Here is a 20056-nt window from a genome sequence, read left to right as displayed (position 1 = left end):
TACTACAAGTCACGTGATTACCTCTAGACTCATCTACGGTGCTGCAAATGGCATTGTGTCCTTTTTTTCCTGGGCTAATATTCTGTCTGTACATGTACCAGTTCGTCTTTGTCCAGTCATCTGTTGAGGGACTTTTTGGTTGCTTCCATGTCATGGCTACTGCAATGCTGCGGCAATGCACATTTGCCTGCCTGTGTCTTTCCAATTCTGTCTTCTTAGGGTCTAGGCCCAGGAGTGGGCCTGCTGTATCATATGGTAGCAAAATGTTTACCTTCTGGAAGACCCTCCATTCTGTTCTCATTACTGGCTCTTACCAGGTTACGTCCCACTTAAAGTTGAGGTTATGGTCTTCTCCACGACACCTTCAGCGTTTATTGTTTGTAGTATTTTTGCTGATGTTTATTCTGACTAGTGTGAGCTGACACCACTTTGTGGTTGGATTTTCATGCGTCTCATAATCCCTTGAAATGGAGCTTTCTCACATGTCCTTGTGTTCCTCAAACTGTGAGTACAGCTTACCTCTTCAAATTGTTTTCATGAAGTATGTGTGACATTTAGAAATATTTTGGCCATTACCTCCCTCAAGACATTTTGAGGTCAGGTTTCATTTACAGCCCTCCAGTACTGGTGCATATGAAGTGACCCTTAGCACAGGTTTTAAAGCTGCTGTTGCAGGTAACGGCCCGAGCGTGGCAGCATTTCTGCTTTTCCCAATCTGGTAACTAGGGAAACAGACCATCCCGGCAGTGGTGTTCTTCGGTTATATATTAGAGTGGAATGTGCCCCCAAAAGCTGATGTCTCCTTACTTATGTTTGCTTTATGTATTGAATTTATAGTTTTCTGATTGGAGTCATATTCCACTGTGTACATGGACCACTCCTTCTTTGTGCATTCCTCTGTTGATGGACATTTTCGTAGCTTCCAAGTATTGGCTATGTTAAATATTGCTGTAGTGCAGGATTACCAGCCTGTGTCTTTTCTTTTTGGCTGTACGTGGGCCTCTAATTGCCGTGGACCCTCCCATTGCACAGCACAGGCTCCGGACATGCAGGCCCAGCAGCCATAGCTCACGGGACCGGCCGCTCCACAGCATGTGGCATCTTCCTGAACCGGGGCATGAACCCGTGTCCCCTGCATTGGCAGGCGGACTCTGAACCACTGCGCCACCAGTGACGCCCAGCCAGTGTCTTTTTGATTCTCATCCCCTCAGGCGATAGGCCCAGCAGCGGGTATGCTTGATTGAATGGTAGCTCAGTATTTACCTTTCCAAGGCACCTCATTTTTGTTTTCATTACTGGCTCTTACAATGTCCCACGTTGAACCAAGAGTAGGCATTTCTCCAAAACCCCTTCAGCCTTTATTGTTTGCAGAATTTTTGCTGCTGGGCATTCTGACTGGTGTGAGCTGATAGGTTTTTGTCATTTGGATTTGCATATCTTTAATTATTCCTAATGTTCAGCCTTTTCCCATGCCTTTTTAAATTTCTTGTACAGAAAAACAGAAAAAAACAGAGAGTGCAATTAACCTCTTGAAATAGTCTTCTTGGATGGTTGCCCTCTTTTGAATTTTTTGGTCAATTTTCGACCCCAGGATTGTTTTTGAGGGCAGGTGTCATTCACAGGCCTGCAATGAGTGTGAATATTTAGTGACCATTAGCACTGGGTTTAAAGCTGCTGTTGTTGGAAATGGCCACAAGGAGGCGGTATTTCTCCATTCCCACATCTAGTTACTAGGGCAGCAGAGCCTTTCTGGGACCAATGGAATACAGAAGAAGGCATCATTGAAGTCTAATACAGAAAACCATGTCCTGGTGAATGGTAGAATGGCCAGCAGGGTGTAGGAATTAGGGACTACTGGATGTATATCCTCAGTGACGTCACTGACTGTCCTGATATCCTTTACCACGTCCCCAGCAGCCCACGGGGCTGACGTGGTCAGGGCAATGCCAGGTTATGGAGCTCACCTGCGCAACTACCCAGCAGCCCATGGGGCTCTCGTGGTCAGGCCCCTCCCAGGATATGGGGCTCACCTGGGCAGGTCCCCAGCAGACCACAGGGCTCTCATGGTCAGGCTACTCCCAGGTTATGGAGCTCACCTGTGCAACTACCCAGCAGCCCATGGGGCTCTCATGATCAGGCCCCTCCCAGGATACGTAGCTCCCGTGGGCAGGTAGGACAGCAGGGCCGGGAACACAGGAATCGTGCACGTAGCCCTCATTTCAGAGCACCCCAGATGGCCTGTCTCTCAGAGCTGACACAGAGCACATCAGAGCAGGACTTGAACTAACAAACAGCATCTCCGACAGGTCTGTGACCCTGGGCGTCACTCTGTGCGGCCTCCCTCTGCCTGGTCTTCCAGAGACTTCCACTGCAGACGGGGACCAGGCCTCTGTCTCCACCCATCACCCCTCCTCTCCCTGACTCCTGGGTTCCTCTCATTAACAGAGTGTCTTCTTGAAGTTGTCTCCCACTCATGGGCCCGATAAAATGATTAGAAAACAAGCCAGAGCTGCAGCCCCTTGTCTATCCTGACTCTTAGGAGCCCACACCTGTTCCTTGGACCTGGCCGGTTCAGCGAGGTCCGTTTTCTGCAGTGTGAGCCCCTGAGGTTTGAGGATTGGCTGAGCTGGGCAGCCTGACCCTGCCGGCCAGCCCTGCCCAGGTGTGCCTGTGTTGAGGTCAATATAAACACCACTCCAGGCAGCAAGAGGCACTGCAGGTATGCCTGACGCCATATTCTCTGCCCCGTCAACAGTCTCGGGGCTGTGCTGGTGGGAGGGTGGGAGGGGCCACGGCTTTGTGGGTGGTCCGGTGTGAGTGGGGCTCTGCTGGAGATTCTGCAGGAGTTGCCAGGCTGCCACCTGCTAAAGAAGAGGATGTGTCACCCATACCTTCGGCTGGAATTTCTCCCCGGGCAGAGGTGAGGAAGGAAAAAAGCAGTGGGGGCCGGGACAGGAGGGGTATCTCAGGCAGGAAAATGGAAAGCTTCCAGAAGAGCGCCCGGGCTCAGGAGCATCCTGGCTGGCCTGCAGGCACCAAGTCGGCCTGCGTGCTGTCGCTGGTGTGGCTCCACGGCCCTTCCTCTAGGCTTTCAAGTCCTTGTACATATTCAGGTGTTTTACCTGGGAAGGGTGGGAACAGTTCAGCAGCAGCTGACCTGGGGCTCCCCTCACGTTTACGCTCAGACGCCTCGGCACGGTCCCCCAGGTTTGCAATGAGGTCGCTTCTTGCGGGGGGCCTGCTGGCTGCATGGGAGATGATTCCCCACCTCTGACCAACTTCAGAATTGTTTACCACTGGAGCAAGTGCCCTGATAGCGTTTTCCTCTGTATAACTGGTGGCTTCTGTTTTTTTTTTTTTTTCTTTTTTGGTTCAAGGTAGATTTTATTTCTCTTTTATGTATTTATAGATATAAGCATGGAAATAATTCATTCCTATAAATACATCTGTGTGAAGGGAAGAACATTTTTCTGTTTTATTTTTCAATTTTATTTATTTTTGGAAATTTTGAAATTTTATTTATTTTTTTATACAGCAGGTTATTATTAGTTATCTATTTTATACATATACATGTATACAGGTCAATCCCAATCTCCCAACTCACCCCACCACCACCACCCCATGGATTCCCCCCCTTGGTGTCCATACGTTTGTTCTCTACCTCTGTGTCTCTATTTCTGCCCTGCAAACCGGTTCATCTGTATCATTTTTCTAGGTTCCACATATATGCATTAATAAACAATATTTGTTTTTCTCTTTCTGACTTACTTCACTCTGTAGGACAGTCTCTAGATCCATCGACGTCTCTACCAATGACCCAGTTTCATTCCTTTGTATGGCTGAGTAATATTCCATTTTATCTATGTGCCACATCTTTATCCTTTCGTCTGTCTGTGGGCATTTAGGTTGCTTCCATTACGTGGTTATTGTAAATAGTGCTGCAGTGAACATTGTGGTGAATGTGTCTTTTGGATTTATGGTTTTCTCTGGGTATATGCCCAGAAGTGGGATTGCTGGATCATATGGTAATTCTATTTTTAGATTTTTAAGGAACCTCCATACTGTTCTCCATAGTGACTGTATCCATTTACATTCCCACCAATGGTGGAAGAGGGTACCTTTTGTCCACACCCTCCCCAGCATTTGTTGTTTGTAGATCTTCTGATGATGCCCATTCTAACAGGTGTGAGGTGATACCTCATGGTAGTTTTGATTTGCATTTCTCTAATAATTAGTGATGTCGAGCAGCTTTTCATGTGCGTCTTGTCCATCTCTGCATCTTCTTTGAAGAAATGTCTATTTAGATCTTCTACCCATTTTTCTATTGGGTTGTTTGTTTCTTTAATATTAAGCTGCATGAGCTCTTTATATATATTGGAGATTAAACCTTTGTCCATTGATTTCTTTGCAAATATTTTCTCCCATTCTGAGGGTTGCCTTTTTCCATTCCCGTATTTTAGCAAAAAAAAATAAAGAAAGAAAAGGAAGCAGAACAGAGATGTGCGTAAAATATGCCTCTTGAAACTGTTGTTTTGAAATATGGACGTCTTTTAAAATTTTGGGTCGATATGCGAACCCAGGATTTGTTTTCAGGGCAGGTGTCATTTACAGGCCTGCAATTATCTTGAATATCAACTGACCATTAGCGCTGGGCTTACATCTGCTGTTGTGTGAAACGGCCACAAGGTGGCAGCAGTTCTCCTTTACCAAATCTGGTTACTAGGGCCCCAGAGCCTCAGTGGAAGTCGTGTTCTAGGTTGTAATTTCGAATGGAATGTGCCAGGAAAAAGCCCCCTAAGTTTGTCTCACGACTTCTTGTTCGTTTTTTAAATTTAATTTTTATTTTTTATCACAGCAAGTTTGATTACAATGTTTGGCTTGTTGTAGGTGTGCAAGATGTGGTTCTTTTGCACATATACATATGTCTGTTCTTCCTGGGACCCTTTTCCCATGTACGTTATGACAGAATGTTGAGTAGTCTTCTCTTGGTATTCCGTAGGTGTTTGGTGATTCTATATTTCACCTGTGTTTGTATATGTCTGTTAACCCCAATATCCTAATATATCCAATCCTCACACCTTTCCAGTGGTGAACCATAAGTTTGTTTAATGAATCTGTGATTGCCCTTCTCTGTGGAAATATCTTCACTGGTATCAATTTTTAGGTAACACCTATAAGTGATATCATATGATATGTGTCTTTCTCTTTCTGACTTACTACAAGTCACGTGATTACCTCTAGACTCATCTACGGTGCTGCAAATGGCATTGTGTCCTTTTTTTCCTGGGCTAATATTCTGTCTGTACATGTACCAGTTCGTCTTTGTCCAGTCATCTGTTGAGGGACTTTTTGGTTGCTTCCATGTCATGGCTACTGCAATGCTGCGGCAATGCACATTTGCCTGCCTGTGTCTTTCCAATTCTGTCTTCTTAGGGTCTAGGCCCAGGAGTGGGCCTGCTGTATCATATGGTAGCAAAATGTTTACCTTCTAGAAGACCCTCCATTCTGTTCTCATTACTGGCTCTTACAAGGTTACGTCCCACTTAAAGTTGAGGTTATCTTCTTCTCCACGACACCTTCAGCGTTTATTGTTTGTAGTATTTTTGCTGATGTTTATTCTGACTAGTGTGAGCTGACACCACTTTGTGGTTGGATTTTCATGCGTCTCATAATCCCTTGAAATTGAGCTTTCTCACATGTCCTTATGTTCCTCAAACTGTGAGTACAGCTTACCTCTTCAAATTGTTTTCATGAAGTATGTGTGACATTTAGAAATATTTTGGCCATTACCTCCCTCAAGACATTTTGAGGTCAGGTTTCATTTACAGCCCTCCAGTACTGGTGCATATGAAGTGACCCTTAGCACAGGTTTTAAAGCTGCTGTTGCAGGTAACGGCCCGAGGGTGGCAGCATTTCTGCTTTTCCCAATCTGGTAACTAGGGAAACAGACCATCCCGGCAGTGGTGTTCTTCGGTTATATATTAGAGTGGAATGTGCCCCCAAAAGCTGATGTCTCCTTACTTATGTTTGCTTTATGTATTGAATTTATAGTTTTCTGATTGGAGTCATATTCCACTGTGTACATGGACCACTTCTTCTTTGTGCATTCCTCTGTTGATGGACATTTTCGTAGCTTCCAAGTATTGGCTATGTTAAATATTGCTGTAGTGCAGGATTACCAGCCTGTGTCTTTTCTTTTTGGCTGTACGTGGGCCTCTCATTGCCGTGGACCCTCCCATTGCACAGCACAGGCTCCGGACATGCAGGCCCAGCAGCCATAGCTCACGGGACCGGCCGCTCCACAGCATGTGGCATCTTCCTGAACCGGGGCATGAACCCGTGTCCCCTGCATTGGCAGGCGGACTCTGAACCACTGCGCCACCAGTGACGCCCAGCCAGTGTCTTTTTGATTCTCATCCCCTCAGGCGATAGGCCCAGCAGCGGGTATGCTTGATTGAATGGTAGCTCAGTATTTACCTTTCCAAGGCACCTCATTTTTGTTTTCATTACTGGCTCTTACAATGTCCCACGTTGAACCAAGGGTAGGCATTTCTCCAAAACCCCTTCAGCCTTTATTGTTTGCAGAATTTTTGCTGCTGGGCATTCTGACTGGTGTGAGCTGATAGGTTTTTGTCATTTGGATTTGCATATCTTTAATTATTCCTAATGTTCAGCCTTTTCCCATGCCTTTTTAAATTTCTTGTACAGAAAAACAGAAAAAAACAGAGAGTGCAATTAACCTCTTGAAATAGTCTTCTTGGATGGTTGCCCTCTTTTGAATTTTTTGGTCAATTTTCGACCCCAGGATTGTTTTTGAGGGCAGGTGTCATTCACAGGCCTGCAATGAGTGTGAATATTTAGTGACCATTAGCACTGGGTTTAAAGCTGCTGTTGTTGGAAATGGCCACAAGGTGGCGGTATTTCTCCATTCCCACATCTAGTTACTAGGGCAGCAGAGCCTTTCTGGGACCAATGGAATACAGAAGAAGGCATCATTGAAGTCTAATACAGAAAACCATGTCCTGGTGAATGGTAGAATGGCCAGCAGGGTGTAGGAATTAGGGACTACTGGATGTATATCCTCAGTGACTTCACTGACTGTCCTGATATCCTTTACCACGTCCCCAGCAGCCCACGGGGCTGACGTGGTCAGGGCAATGCCAGGTTATGGAGCTCACCTGCGCAACTACCCAGCAGCCCATGGGGCTCTCGTGGTCAGGCCCCTCCCAGGATATGGGGCTCACCTGGGCAGGTCCCCAGCAGACCACAGGGCTCTCATGGTCAGGCTACTCCCAGGTTATGGAGCTCACCTGTGCAACTACCCAGCAGCCCATGGGGCTCTCATGATCAGGCCCCTCCCAGGATACGTAGCTCCCGTGGGCAGGTAGGACAGCAGGGCCGGGAACACAGGAATCGTGCACGTAGCCCTCATTTCAGAGCACCCCAGATGGCCTGTCTCTCAGAGCTGACACAGAGCATGTCAGAGCAGGACTTGAACTAACAAACAGCATCTCCGACAGGTCTGTGACCCTGGGCGTCACTCTGTGCGGCCTCCCTCTGCCTGGTCTTCCAGAGACTTCCACTGCAGACGGGGACCAGGCCTCTGTCTCCACCCATCACCCCTCCTCTCCCTGACTCCTGGGTTCCTCTCATTAACAGAGTGTCTTCTTGAAGTTGTCTCCCACTCATGGGCCCGATAAAATGATTAGAAAACAAGCCAGAGCTGCAGCCCCTTGACTATCCTGACTCTTAGGAGCCCACACCTGTTCCTTGGACCTGGCCAGTTCAGCGAGGTCCGTTTTCTGCAGTGTGAGCCCCTGAGGTTTGAGGATTGGCTGAGCTGGGCAGCCTGACCCTGCCAGCCAGCCCTGCCCAGGTGTGCCTGTGTTGAGGTCAATATAAATACCACTCCAGGCAGCAAGAGGCACTGCAGGTATGCCTGACGCCATATTCTCTGCCCCGTCAGCAGTCTCGGGGCTGTGCTGGTGGGAGGGTGGGAGGGGCCACGGCTTTGTGGGTGGTCCGGTGTGAGTGGGGCTCTGCTGGAGATTCTGCAGGAGTTGCCAGGCTGCCACCTGCTAAAGAAGAGGATGTGTCACCCATACCTTCGGCTGGAATTTCTCCCCGGGCAGAGGTGAGGAAGGAAAAAAGCAGTGGGGGCCGGGACAGGAGGGGTATCTCAGGCAGGGAAATGGAAAGCTTCCAGAAGAGCGCCCGGGCTCAGGAGCATCCTGGCTGGCCTGCAGGCACCAAGTCGGCCTGCGTGCTGTCGCTGGTGTGGCTCCACGGCCCTTCCTCTAGGCTTTCAAGTCCTTGTACATATTCAGGTGTTTTACCTGGGAAGGGTGGGAACAGTTCAGCAGCAGCTGACCTGGGGCTCCCCTCACGTTTACGCTCAGACGCCTCGGCACGGTCCTCCAGGTTTGCAATGAGGACGCTTCTTGCGGGGGGCCTGCTGGCTGCATGGGAGATGATTCCCCACCTCTGACCAACTTCAGAATTGTTTACCACTGGAGCAAGTGCCCTGATAGCGTTTTCCTCTGTATAACTGGTGGGTTCTGTTTTTTTTTTCTTTTTTGGTTTAAGGTAGATTTATTTCTCTTTTATGTATTTATAGATATAAGCATGGAAATAATTCATTCCTATAAATACATCTGTGTGAAGGGAAGAACATTTTTCTGTTTTATTTTTCAATTTTATTTATTTTTGGAAATTTTGAAATTTTATTTTATTTATTTTTTTATACAGCAGGTTATTATTAGTTATCTATTTTATACATATACATGTATACAGGTCAATCCCAATCTCCCAACTCACCCCACCACCACCACCCCATGGATTCCCCCCCTTGGTGTCCATACGTTTGTTCTCTACCTCTGTGTCTCTATTTCTGCCCTGCAAACCGGTTCATCTGTATCATTTTTCTAGGTTCCACATATATGCATTAATAAACAATATTTGTTTTTCTCTTTCTGACTTACTTCACTCTGTAGGACAGTCTCTAGATCCATCGACGTCTCTACAAATGACCCAGTTTCATTCCTTTGTATGGCTGAGTAATATTCCATTTTATATATGTACCACATCTTAATCCTTTCTTCTGTCTGTGGGCATTAGGTTGCTTCCATTACGTGGTTATTGTAAATAGTGCTGCAGTGAACATTGTGGTGAATGTGTCTTTTGGATTTATGGTTTTCTCTGGGTATATACCCAGAAGTGGGATTGCTGGATCATATGGTAATTCTATTTTTAGATTTTTAAGGAACCTCCATACTGTTCTCCATAGTGACTGTATCAATTTACATTCCCACCAATGGTGGAAGAGGGTTCCTTTTGTCCACACCCTCCCCAGCATTTGTTGTTTGTAGATCTTCTGATGATGCCCATTCTAACAGGTGTGAGGTGATACCTCATGGTAGTTTTGATTTGCATTTCTCTAATAATTAGTGATGTCCAGCAGCTTTTCATGTGTGTCTTGTCCATCTCTGCATCTTCTTTGAAGAAATGTCTATTTAGATCTTCTACCCATTTTTCTATTGGGTTGTTTGTTTCTTTAATATTAAGCTGCATGAGCTCTTTATATATATTGGAGATTAAACCTTTGTCCATTGATTCCTTTGCAAATATTTTCTCGCATTCTGAGGGTTGCCTTTTTCCATTCCCGTAGTTTAGCAAAAAAAATAAAGAAAGAAAAGGAAGCAGAACAGAGATGTGCGTAAAATATGCCTCTTGAAACTGTAGTTTTGAAATATGGACGTCTTTTAAAATTTTGGGTTGATATACGAACCCAGGATTTGTTTTCAGGGCAGGTGTCATTTACAGGCCTGCAATTATTTTGAATATCAACTGACCATTAGCGCTGGGCTTACAGCTGCTGTTGTGTGAAACGGCCACAAGGTGGCAGCAGTTCTCCTTTACCAAATCTGGTTACTAGGGCCACAGAGCCTCAGTGGAAGTCGTGTTCTAGGTTGTAATTTCGAATGGAATGTGCCAGGAAAAAGCCCCTTAAGTTTGTCTCACGACTTCTTGTTCGTTTTTTAGATTTAATTTTTATTTTTTATCACAGCAAGTTTGATTACAATGTTTGGCTTGTTGTAGGTGTGCAAGATGTGGTTCTTTTGCACATATACATATGTCTGTTCTTCCTGGGACCCTTTTACCATGTACGTTATGACAGAATGTTGAGTAGTCTTCTCTTGGTATTCCGTAGGTGTTTGGTGATTCTATATTTCACCTGTGTTTGTATATGTCTGTTAACCCCAATATCCTAATATATCCAATCCTCACACCTTTCCAGTGGTGAACCATAAGTTTGTTTAATGAATCTGTGATTGCCCTTCTCTGTGGAAATATCTTCACTGGTATCAATTTTTAGGTAACACCTATAAGTGATATCATATGATATGTGTCTTTCTCTTTCTGACTTACTACAAGTCACGTGATTACCTCTAGACTCATCTACGGTGCTGCAAATGGCATTGTGTCCTTTTTTTCCTGGGCTAATATTCTGTCTGTACATGTACCAGTTCGTCTTTGTCCAGTCATCTGTTGAGGGACTTTTTGGTTGCTTCCATGTCATGGCTACTGCAATGCTGCGGCAATGCACATTTGCCTGCCTGTGTCTTTCCAATTCTGTCTTCTTAGGGTCTAGGCCCAGGAGTGGGCCTGCTGTATCATATGGTAGCAAAATGTTTACCTTCTGGAAGACCCTCCATTCTGTTCTCATTACTGGCTCTTACCAGGTTACGTCCCACTTAAAGTTGAGGTTATGGTCTTCTCCACGACACCTTCAGCGTTTATTGTTTGTAGTATTTTTGCTGATGTTTATTCTGACTAGTGTGAGCTGACACCACTTTGTGGTTGGATTTTCATGCGTCTCATAATCCCTTGAAATTGAGCTTTCTCACATGTCCTTATGTTCCTTAAACTGTGAGTACAGCTTACCTCTTCAAATTGTTTTCATGAAGTATGTGTGACATTTAGAAATATTTTGGCCATTACCTCCCTCAAGACATTTTGAGGTCAGGTTTCATTTACAGCCCTCCAGTACTGGTGCATATGAAGTGACCCTTAGCACAGGTTTTAAAGCTGCTGTTGCAGGTAACGGCCAGAGGGTGGCAGCATTTCTGCTTTTCCCAATCTGGTAACTAGGGAAACAGACCATCCCGGCAGTGGTGTTCTTCGGTTATATATTAGAGTGGAATGTGCCCCCAAAAGCTGATGTCTCCTTACTTATGTTTGCTTTATGTATTGAATTTATAGTTTTCTGATTGGAGTCATATTCCACTGTGTACATGGACCACTCCTTCTTTGTGCATTCCTCTGTTGATGGACATTTTCGTAGCTTCCAAGTATTGGCTATGTTAAATATTGCTGTAGTGCAGGATTACCAGCCTGTGTCTTTTCTTTTTGGCTGTACGTGGGCCTCTCATTGCCGTGGACCCTCCCATTGCACAGCACAGGCTCCGGACATGCAGGCCCAGCAGCCATAGCTCACGGGACCGGCCGCTCCACAGCATGTGGCATCTTCCTGAACCGGGGCATGAACCCGTGTCCCCTGCATTGGCAGGCGGACTCTGAACCACTGCGCCACCAGTGACGCCCAGCCAGTGTCTTTTTGATTCTCATCCCCTCAGGCGATAGGCCCAGCAGCGGGTATGCTTGATTGAATGGTAGCTCAGTATTTACCTTTCCAAGGCACCTCATTTTTGTTTTCATTACTGGCTCTTACAATGTCCCACGTTGAACCAAGAGTAGGCATTTCTCCAAAACCCCTTCAGCCTTTATTGTTTGCAGAATTTTTGCTGCTGGGCATTCTGACTGGTGTGAGCTGATAGGTTTTTGTCATTTGGATTTGCATATCTTTAATTATTCCTAATGTTCAGCCTTTTCCCATGCCTTTTTAAATTTCTTGTACAGAAAAACAGAAAAAAACAGAGAGTGCAATTAACCTCTTGAAATAGTCTTCTTGGATGGTTGCCCTCTTTTGAATTTTTTGGTCAATTTTCGACCCCAGGTTTGTTTTTGAGGGCAGGTGTCATTCACAGGCCTGCAATGAGTGTGAATATTTAGTGACCATTAGCACTGGGTTTAAAGCTGCTGTTGTTGGAAATGGCCACAAGGTGGCGGTATTTCTCCATTCCCACATCTAGTTACTAGGGCAGCAGAGCCTTTCTGGGACCAATGGAATACAGAAGAAGGCATCATTGAAGTCTAATACAGAAAACCATGTCCTGGTGAATGGTAGAATGGCCAGCAGGGTGTAGGAATTAGGGACTACTGGATGTATATCCTCAGTGACTTCACTGACTGTCCTGATATCCTTTACCACGTCCCCAGCAGCCCACGGGGCTGACGTGGTCAGGGCAATGCCAGGTTATGGAGCTCACCTGCGCAACTACCCAGCAGCCCATGGGGCTCTCGTGGTCAGGCCCCTCCCAGGATATGGGGCTCACCTGGGCAGGTCCCCAGCAGACCACAGGGCTCTCATGGTCAGGCTACTCCCAGGTTATGGAGCTCACCTGTGCAACTACCCAGCAGCCCATGGGGCTCTCATGATCAGGCCCCTCCCAGGATACGTAGCTCCCGTGGGCAGGTAGGACAGCAGGGCCGGGAACACAGGAATCGTGCACGTAGCCCTCATTTCAGAGCACCCCAGATGGCCTGTCTCTCAGAGCTGACACAGAGCACGTCAGAGCAGGACTTGAACTAACAAACAGCATCTCCGACAGGTCTGTGACCCTGGGCGTCACTCTGTGCGGCCTCCCTCTGCCTGGTCTTCCAGAGACTTCCACTGCAGACGGGGACCAGGCCTCTGTCTCCACCCATCACCCCTCCTCTCCCTGACTCCTGGGTTCCTCTCATTAACAGAGTGTCTTCTTGAAGTTGTCTCCCACTCATGGGCCCGATAAAATGATTAGAAAACAAGCCAGAGCTGCAGCCCCTTGTCTATCCTGACTCTTAGGAGCCCACACCTGTTCCTTGGACCTGGCCAGTTCAGCGAGGTCCGTTTTCTGCAGTGTGAGCCCCTGAGGTTTGAGGATTGGCTGAGCTGGGCAGCCTGACCCTGCCGGCCAGCCCTGCCCAGGTGTGCCTGTGTTGAGGTCAATATAAACACCACTCCAGGCAGCAAGAGGCACTGCAGGTATGCCTGACGCCATATTCTCTGCCCCGTCAGCAGTCTCGGGGCTGTGCTGGTGGGAGGGTGGGAGGGGCCACGGCTTTGTGGGTGGTCCGGTGTGAGTGGGGCTCTGCTGGAGATTCTGCAGGAGTTGCCAGGCTGCCACCTGCTAAAGAAGAGGATGTGTCACCCATACCTTCGGCTGGAATTTCTCCCCGGGCAGAGGTGAGGAAGGAAAAAAGCAGTGGGGGCCGGGACAGGAGGGGTATCTCAGGCAGGGAAATGGAAATCTTCCAGAAGAGCGCCCGGGCTCAGGAGCATCCTGGCTGGCCTGCAGGCACCAAGTCAGTCTGCGTGCTGTCGCTGGTGTGGCTCCACGGCCCTTCCTCTAGGCTTTCAAGTCCTTGTACATATTCAGATGTTTTACCTGGGAAGGGTGGGAACAGTTCAGCAGCAGCTGACCTGGGGCTCCCCTCACGTTTACGCTCAGATGCCTCGGCACGGTCCCCCAGGTTTGCAATGAGGTCGCTTCTTGCGGGGGGCCTGCTGGCTGCATGGGAGATGATTCCCCACCTCTGACCAACTTCAGAATTGTTTACCACTGGAGCAAGTGCCCTGATAGCGTTTTCCTCTGTATAACTGGTGGCTTCTGTATTTTTTTTTTTCTTTTTTGGTTCAAGGTAGATTTTATTTCTCTTTTATGTATTTATAGATATAAGCATGGAAATAATTCATTCCTATAAATACATCTGTGTGAAGGGAAGAACATTTTTCTGTTTTATTTTTCAATTTTATTTATTTTTGGAAATTTGGAAATTTTATTTTATTTATTTTTTTATACAGCAGGTTATTATTAGTTATCTATTTTATACATATACATGTATACAGGTCAATCCCAATCTCCCAACTCACCCCACCACCACCACCCCATGGATTCCCCCCCTTGGTGTCCATACGTTTGTTCTCTACCTCTGTGTCTCTATTTCTGCCCTGCAAACCGGTTCATCTGTATCATTTTTCTAGGTTCCACATATATGCATTAATAAACAATATTTGTTTTTCTCTTTCTGACTTACTTCACTCTGTAGGACAGTCTCTAGATCCATCGACGTCTCTACAAATGACCCAGTTTCATTCCTTTCTATGGCTGAGTAATATTCCATTTTATATATGTACCACATCTTAATCCTTTCGTCTGTCTGTGGGCATTTAGGTTGCTTCCATTACGTGGTTATTGTAAATAGTGCTGCAGTGAACATTGTGGTGAATGTGTCTTTTGGATTTATGGTTTTCTCTGGGTATATGCCCAGAAGTGGGATTGCTGGATCATATGGTAATTCTATTTTTAGATTTTTAAGGAACCTCCATACTGTTCTCCATAGTGACTGTATCAATTTACATTCCCACCAATGGTGGAAGAGGGTTCCTTTTGTCCACACCCTCCCCAGCATTTGTTGTTTGTAGATCTTCTGATGATGCGCATTCTAACAGGTGTGAGGTGATACCTCATTGTAGTTTTGATTTGCATTTCTCTAATAATTAGTGATGTCCAGCAGCTTTTCATGTGTGTCTTGTCCATCTCTGCATCTTCTTTGAAGAAATGTCTATTTAGATCTTCTACCCATTTTTCTATTGGGTTGTTTGTTTCTTTAATATTAAGCTGCATGAGCTCTTTATATATATTGGAGATTAAACCTTTGTCCATTGATTCCTTTGCAAATATTTTCTCGCATTCTGAGGGTTGCCTTTTTCCATTCCCGTAGTTTAGCAAAAAAAATAAAGAAAGAAAAGGAAGCAGAACAGAGATGTGCGTAAAATATGCCTCTTGAAACTGTAGTTTTGAAATATGGACGTCTTTTAAAATTTTGGGTCGATATACGAACCCAGGATTTGTTTTCAGGGCAGGTGTCATTTACAGGCCTGCAATTATCTTGAATATCAACTGACCATTAGCGCTGGGCTTACAGCTGCTGTTATGTGAAACGGCCACAAGGTGGCAGCAGTTCTCCTTTACCAAATCTGGTTACTAGGGCCACAGAGCCTCAGTGGAAGTCGTGTTCTAGGTTGAAATTTCGAATGGAATGTGCCAGGAAAAAGCCCCTTAAGTTTGTCTCACGACTTCTTGTTCGTTTTTTAAATTTAATTTTTATTTTTTATCACAGCAAGTTTGATTACAATGTTTGGCTTGTTGTAGGTGTGCAAGATGTGGTTCTTTTGCACATATACATATGTCTGTTCTTCCTGGGACCCTTTTACCATGTACGTTATGACAGAATGTTGAGTAGTCTTCTCTTGGTATTCCGTAGGTGTTTGGTGATTCTATATTTCACCTGTGTTTGTATATGTCTGTTAACCCCAATATCCTAATATATCCAATCCTCACACCTTTCCAGTGGTGAACCATAAGTTTGTTTAATGAATCTGTGATTGCCCTTCTCTGTGGAAATATCTTCACTGGTATCAATTTTTAGGTAACACCTATAAGTGATATCATATGATATGTGTCTTTCTCTTTCTGACTTACTACAAGTCACGTGATTACCTCTAGACTCATCTACGGTGCTGCAAATGGCATTGTGTCCTTTTTTTCCTGGGCTAATATTCTGTCTGTACATGTACCAGTTCGTCTTTGTCCAGTCATCTGTTGAGGGACTTTTTGGTTGCTTCCATGTCATGGCTACTGCAATGCTGCGGCAATGCACATTTGCCTGCCTGTGTCTTTCCAATTCTGTCTTCTTAGGGTCTAGGCCCAGGAGTGGGCCTGCTGTATCATATGGTAGCAAAATGTTTACCTTCTAGAAGACCCTCCATTCTGTTCTCATTACTGGCTCTTACCAGGTTACGTCCCACTTAAAGTTGAGGTTATGGTCTTCTCCAAGACACCTTCAGCGTTTATTGTTTGTAGTATTTTTGCTGATGTTTATTCTGACTAGTGTGAGCTGACACCACTTTGTGGTTGGATTTTCATGCGTCTCATAATCCCTTGAAATTGAGCTTTCTCACATGTCCTTATGTTCCTTAAACTGTGAGTACAGCTTACCTCTTCAAATTGTTTTCATGAAGTATGTGTGACATTTAGAAATATTTTGGCCATTACCTCCCTCAAGACATTTTGAGGTCAGGTTTCATTTACAGCCCTCCAGTACTGGTGCATATGAAGTGACCCTTAGCACAGGTTTTAAAGCTGCTGTTGCAGGTAACGGCCAGAGGGCGGCAGCATTTCTGCTTTTCCCAATCTGGTAACTAGGGAAACAGACCATCCCGGCAGTGGTGTTCTTCGGTTATATATTAGAGTGGAATGTGCCCCCAAAAGCTGATGTCTCCTTACTTATGTTTGCTTTATGTATTGAATTTATAGTTTTCTGATTGGAGTCATATTCCACTGTGTACATGGACCACTCCTTCTTTGTGCATTCCTCTGTTGATGGTCATTTTCATAGCTTCCTAGTATTGGCTATGTTAAATATTGCTGTAGTGCAGGATTACCATCCTGTGTCTTTTCTTTTTGGCTGTACGTGGGCCTCTCATTGCCGTGGACCCTCCCATTGCACAGCACAGGCTCCGGACATGCAGGCCCAGCAGCCATAGCTCACGGGACCGGCCGCTCCACAGCATGTGGCATCTTCCTGAACCGGGGCATGAACCCGTGTCCCCTGCATTGGCAGGCGGACTCTGAACCACTGCGCCACCAGTGACGCCCAGCCAGTGTCTTTTTGATTCTCATCCCCTCAGGCGATAGGCCCAGCAGCGGGTATGCTTGATTGAATGGTAGCTCAGTATTTACCTTTCCAAGGCACCTCATTTTTGTTTTCATTACTGGCTCTTACAATGTCCCACGTTGAACCAAGAGTAGGCATTTCTCCAAAACCCCTTCAGCCTTTATTGTTTGCAGAATTTTTGCTGCTGGGCATTCTGACTGGTGTGAGCTGATAGGTTTTTGTCATTTGGATTTGCATATCTTTAATTATTCCTAATGTTCAGCCTTTTCCCATGCCTTTTTAAATTTCTTGTACAGAAAAACAGAAAAAAACAGAGAGTGCAATTAACCTCTTGAAATAGTCTTCTTGGATGGTTGCCCTCTTTTGAATTTTTTGGTCAATTTTCGACCCCAGGATTGTTTTTGAGGGCAGGTGTCATTCACAGGCCTGCAATGAGTGTGAATATTTAGTGACCATTAGCACTGGGTTTAAAGCTGCTGTTGTTGGAAATGGCCACAAGGTGGCGGTATTTCTCCATTCCCACATCTAGTTACTAGGGCAGCAGAGCCTTTCTGGGACCAATGGAATACAGAAGAAGGCATCATTGAAGTCTAATACAGAAAACCATGTCCTGGTGAATGGTAGAATGGCCAGCAGGGTGTAGGAATTAGGGACTACTGGATGTATATCCTCAGTGACTTCACTGACTGTCCTGATATCCTTTACCACGTCCCCAGCAGCCCACGGGGCTGACGTGGTCAGGGCAATGCCAGGTTATGGAGCTCACCTGCGCAACTACCCAGCAGCCCATGGGGCTCTCGTGGTCAGGCCCCTCCCAGGATATGGGGCTCACCTGGGCAGGTCCCCAGCAGACCACAGGGCTCTCATGGTCAGGCTACTCCCAGGTTATGGAGCTCACCTGTGCAACTACCCAGCAGCCCATGGGGCTCTCATGATCAGGCCCCTCCCAGGATACGTAGCTCCCGTGGGCAGGTAGGACAGCAGGGCCGGGAACACAGGAATCGTGCACGTAGCCCTCATTTCAGAGCACCCCAGATGGCCTGTCTCTCAGAGCTGACACAGAGCACGTCAGAGCAGGACTTGAACTAACAAACAGCATCTCCGACAGGTCTGTGACCCTGGGCGTCACTCTGTGCGGCCTCCCTCTGCCTGGTCTTCCAGAGACTTCCACTGCAGACGGGGACCAGGCCTCTGTCTCCACCCATCACCCCTCCTCTCCCTGACTCCTGGGTTCCTCTCATTAAGAGAGTGTCTTCTTGAAGTTGTCTCCCACTCATGGGCCCGAGAAAATGATTAGAAAACAAGCGAGAGCTGCAGCCCCTTGTCTATCCTGACTCTTAGGAGCCCACACCTGTTCCTTGGACCTGGCCAGTTCAGCGAGGTCCGTTTTCTGCAGTGTGAGCCCCTGAGGTTTGAGGATTGGCTGAGCTGGGCAGCCTGACCCTGCCGGCCAGCCCTGCCCAGGTGTGCCTGTGTTGAGGTCAATATAAACACCACTCCAGGCAGCAAGAGGCACTGCAGGTATGCCTGACGCCATATTCTCTGCCCCGTCAGCAGTCTCGGGGCTGTGCTGGTGGGAGGGTGGGAGGGGCCACGGCTTTGTGGGTGGTCCGGTGTGAGTGGGGCTCTGCTGGAGATTCTGCAGGAGTTGCCAGGCTGCCACCTGCTAAAGAAGAGTATGTGTCACCCATACCTTCGGCTGGAATTTCTCCCCGGGCAGAGGTGAGGAAGGAAAAAAGCAGTGGGGGCCGGGACAGGAGGGGTATCTCAGGCAGGGAAATGGAAAGCTTCCAGAAGAGCGCCCGGGCTCAGGAGCATCCTGGCTGGCCTGCAGGCACCAAGTCGGCCTGCGTGCTGTCGCTGGTGTGGCTCCACGGCCCTTCCTCTAGGCTTTCAAGTCCTTGTACATATTCAGGTGTTTTACCTGGGAAGGGTGGGAACAGTTCAGCAGCAGCTGACCTGGGGCTCCCCTCACGTTTACGCTCAGACGCCTCGGCACGGTCCCCCAGGTTTGCAATGAGGTCGCTTCTTGCGGGGGGCCTGCTGGCTGCATGGGAGATGATTCCCCACCTCTGACCAACTTCAGAATTGTTTACCACTGGAGCAAGTGCCCTGATAGCGTTTTCCTCTGTATAACTGGTGGCTTCTGTTTTTTTTTTTTTTTCTTTTTTGGTTCAAGGTAGATTTTATTTCTCTTTTATGTATTTATAGATATAAGCATGGAAATAATTCATTCCTATAAATACATCTGTGTGAAGGGAAGAACATTTTTCTGTTTTATTTTTCAATTTTATTTATTTTTGGAAATTTTGAAATTTTATTTATTTTTTATACAGCAGGTTATTATTAGTTATCTATTTTATACATATACATGTATACAGGTCAATCCCAATCTCCCAACTCACCCCACCACCACCACCCCATGGATTCCCCCCCTTGGTGTCCATACGTTTGTTCTCTACCTCTGTGTCTCTATTTCTGCCCTGCAAACCGGTTCATCTGTATCATTTTTCTAGGTTCCACATATATGCATTAATAAACAATATTTGTTTTTCTCTTTCTGACTTACTTCACTCTGTAGGACAGTCTCTAGATCCATCGACGTCTCTACAAATGACCCAGTTTCATTCCTTTGTATGGCTGAGTAATATTCCATTTTATATATGTGCCACATCTTTATCCTTTCGTCTGTCTGTGGGCATTTAGGTTGCTTCCATTACGTGGTTATTGTAAATAGTGCTGCAGTGAACATTGTGGTGAATGTGTCTTTTGGATTTATGGTTTTCTCTGGGTATATGCCCAGAAGTGGGATTGCTGGATCATATGGTAATTCTATTTTTAGATTTTTAAGGAACCTCCATACTGTTCTCCATAGTGACTGTATCAATTTACATTCCCACCAATGGTGGAAGAGGGTACCTTTTGTCCACACCCTCCCCAGCATTTGTTGTTTGTAGATCTTCTGATGATGCCCATTCTAACAGGTGTGAGGTGATACCTCATGGTAGTTTTGATTTGCATTTCTCTAATAATTAGTGATGTCGAGAAGCTTTTCATGTGCGTCTTGTCCATCTCTGCATCTTCTTTGAAGAAATGTCTATTTAGATCTTCTACCCATTTTTCTATTGGGTTGTTTGTTTCTTTAATATTAAGCTGCATGAGCTCTTTATATATATTGGAGATTAAACCTTTGTCCATTGATTTCTTTGCAAATATT

The sequence above is a fragment of the Mesoplodon densirostris genome, chromosome 18 (assembly GCF_025265405.1).
Source record: "Mesoplodon densirostris isolate mMesDen1 chromosome 18, mMesDen1 primary haplotype, whole genome shotgun sequence".
Classification (NCBI taxonomy): domain Eukaryota; kingdom Metazoa; phylum Chordata; class Mammalia; order Artiodactyla; family Ziphiidae; genus Mesoplodon; species Mesoplodon densirostris.
The sequence above is the reverse complement of the archived record's forward strand: the minus strand, read 5'-3'. Positions refer to the sequence as shown.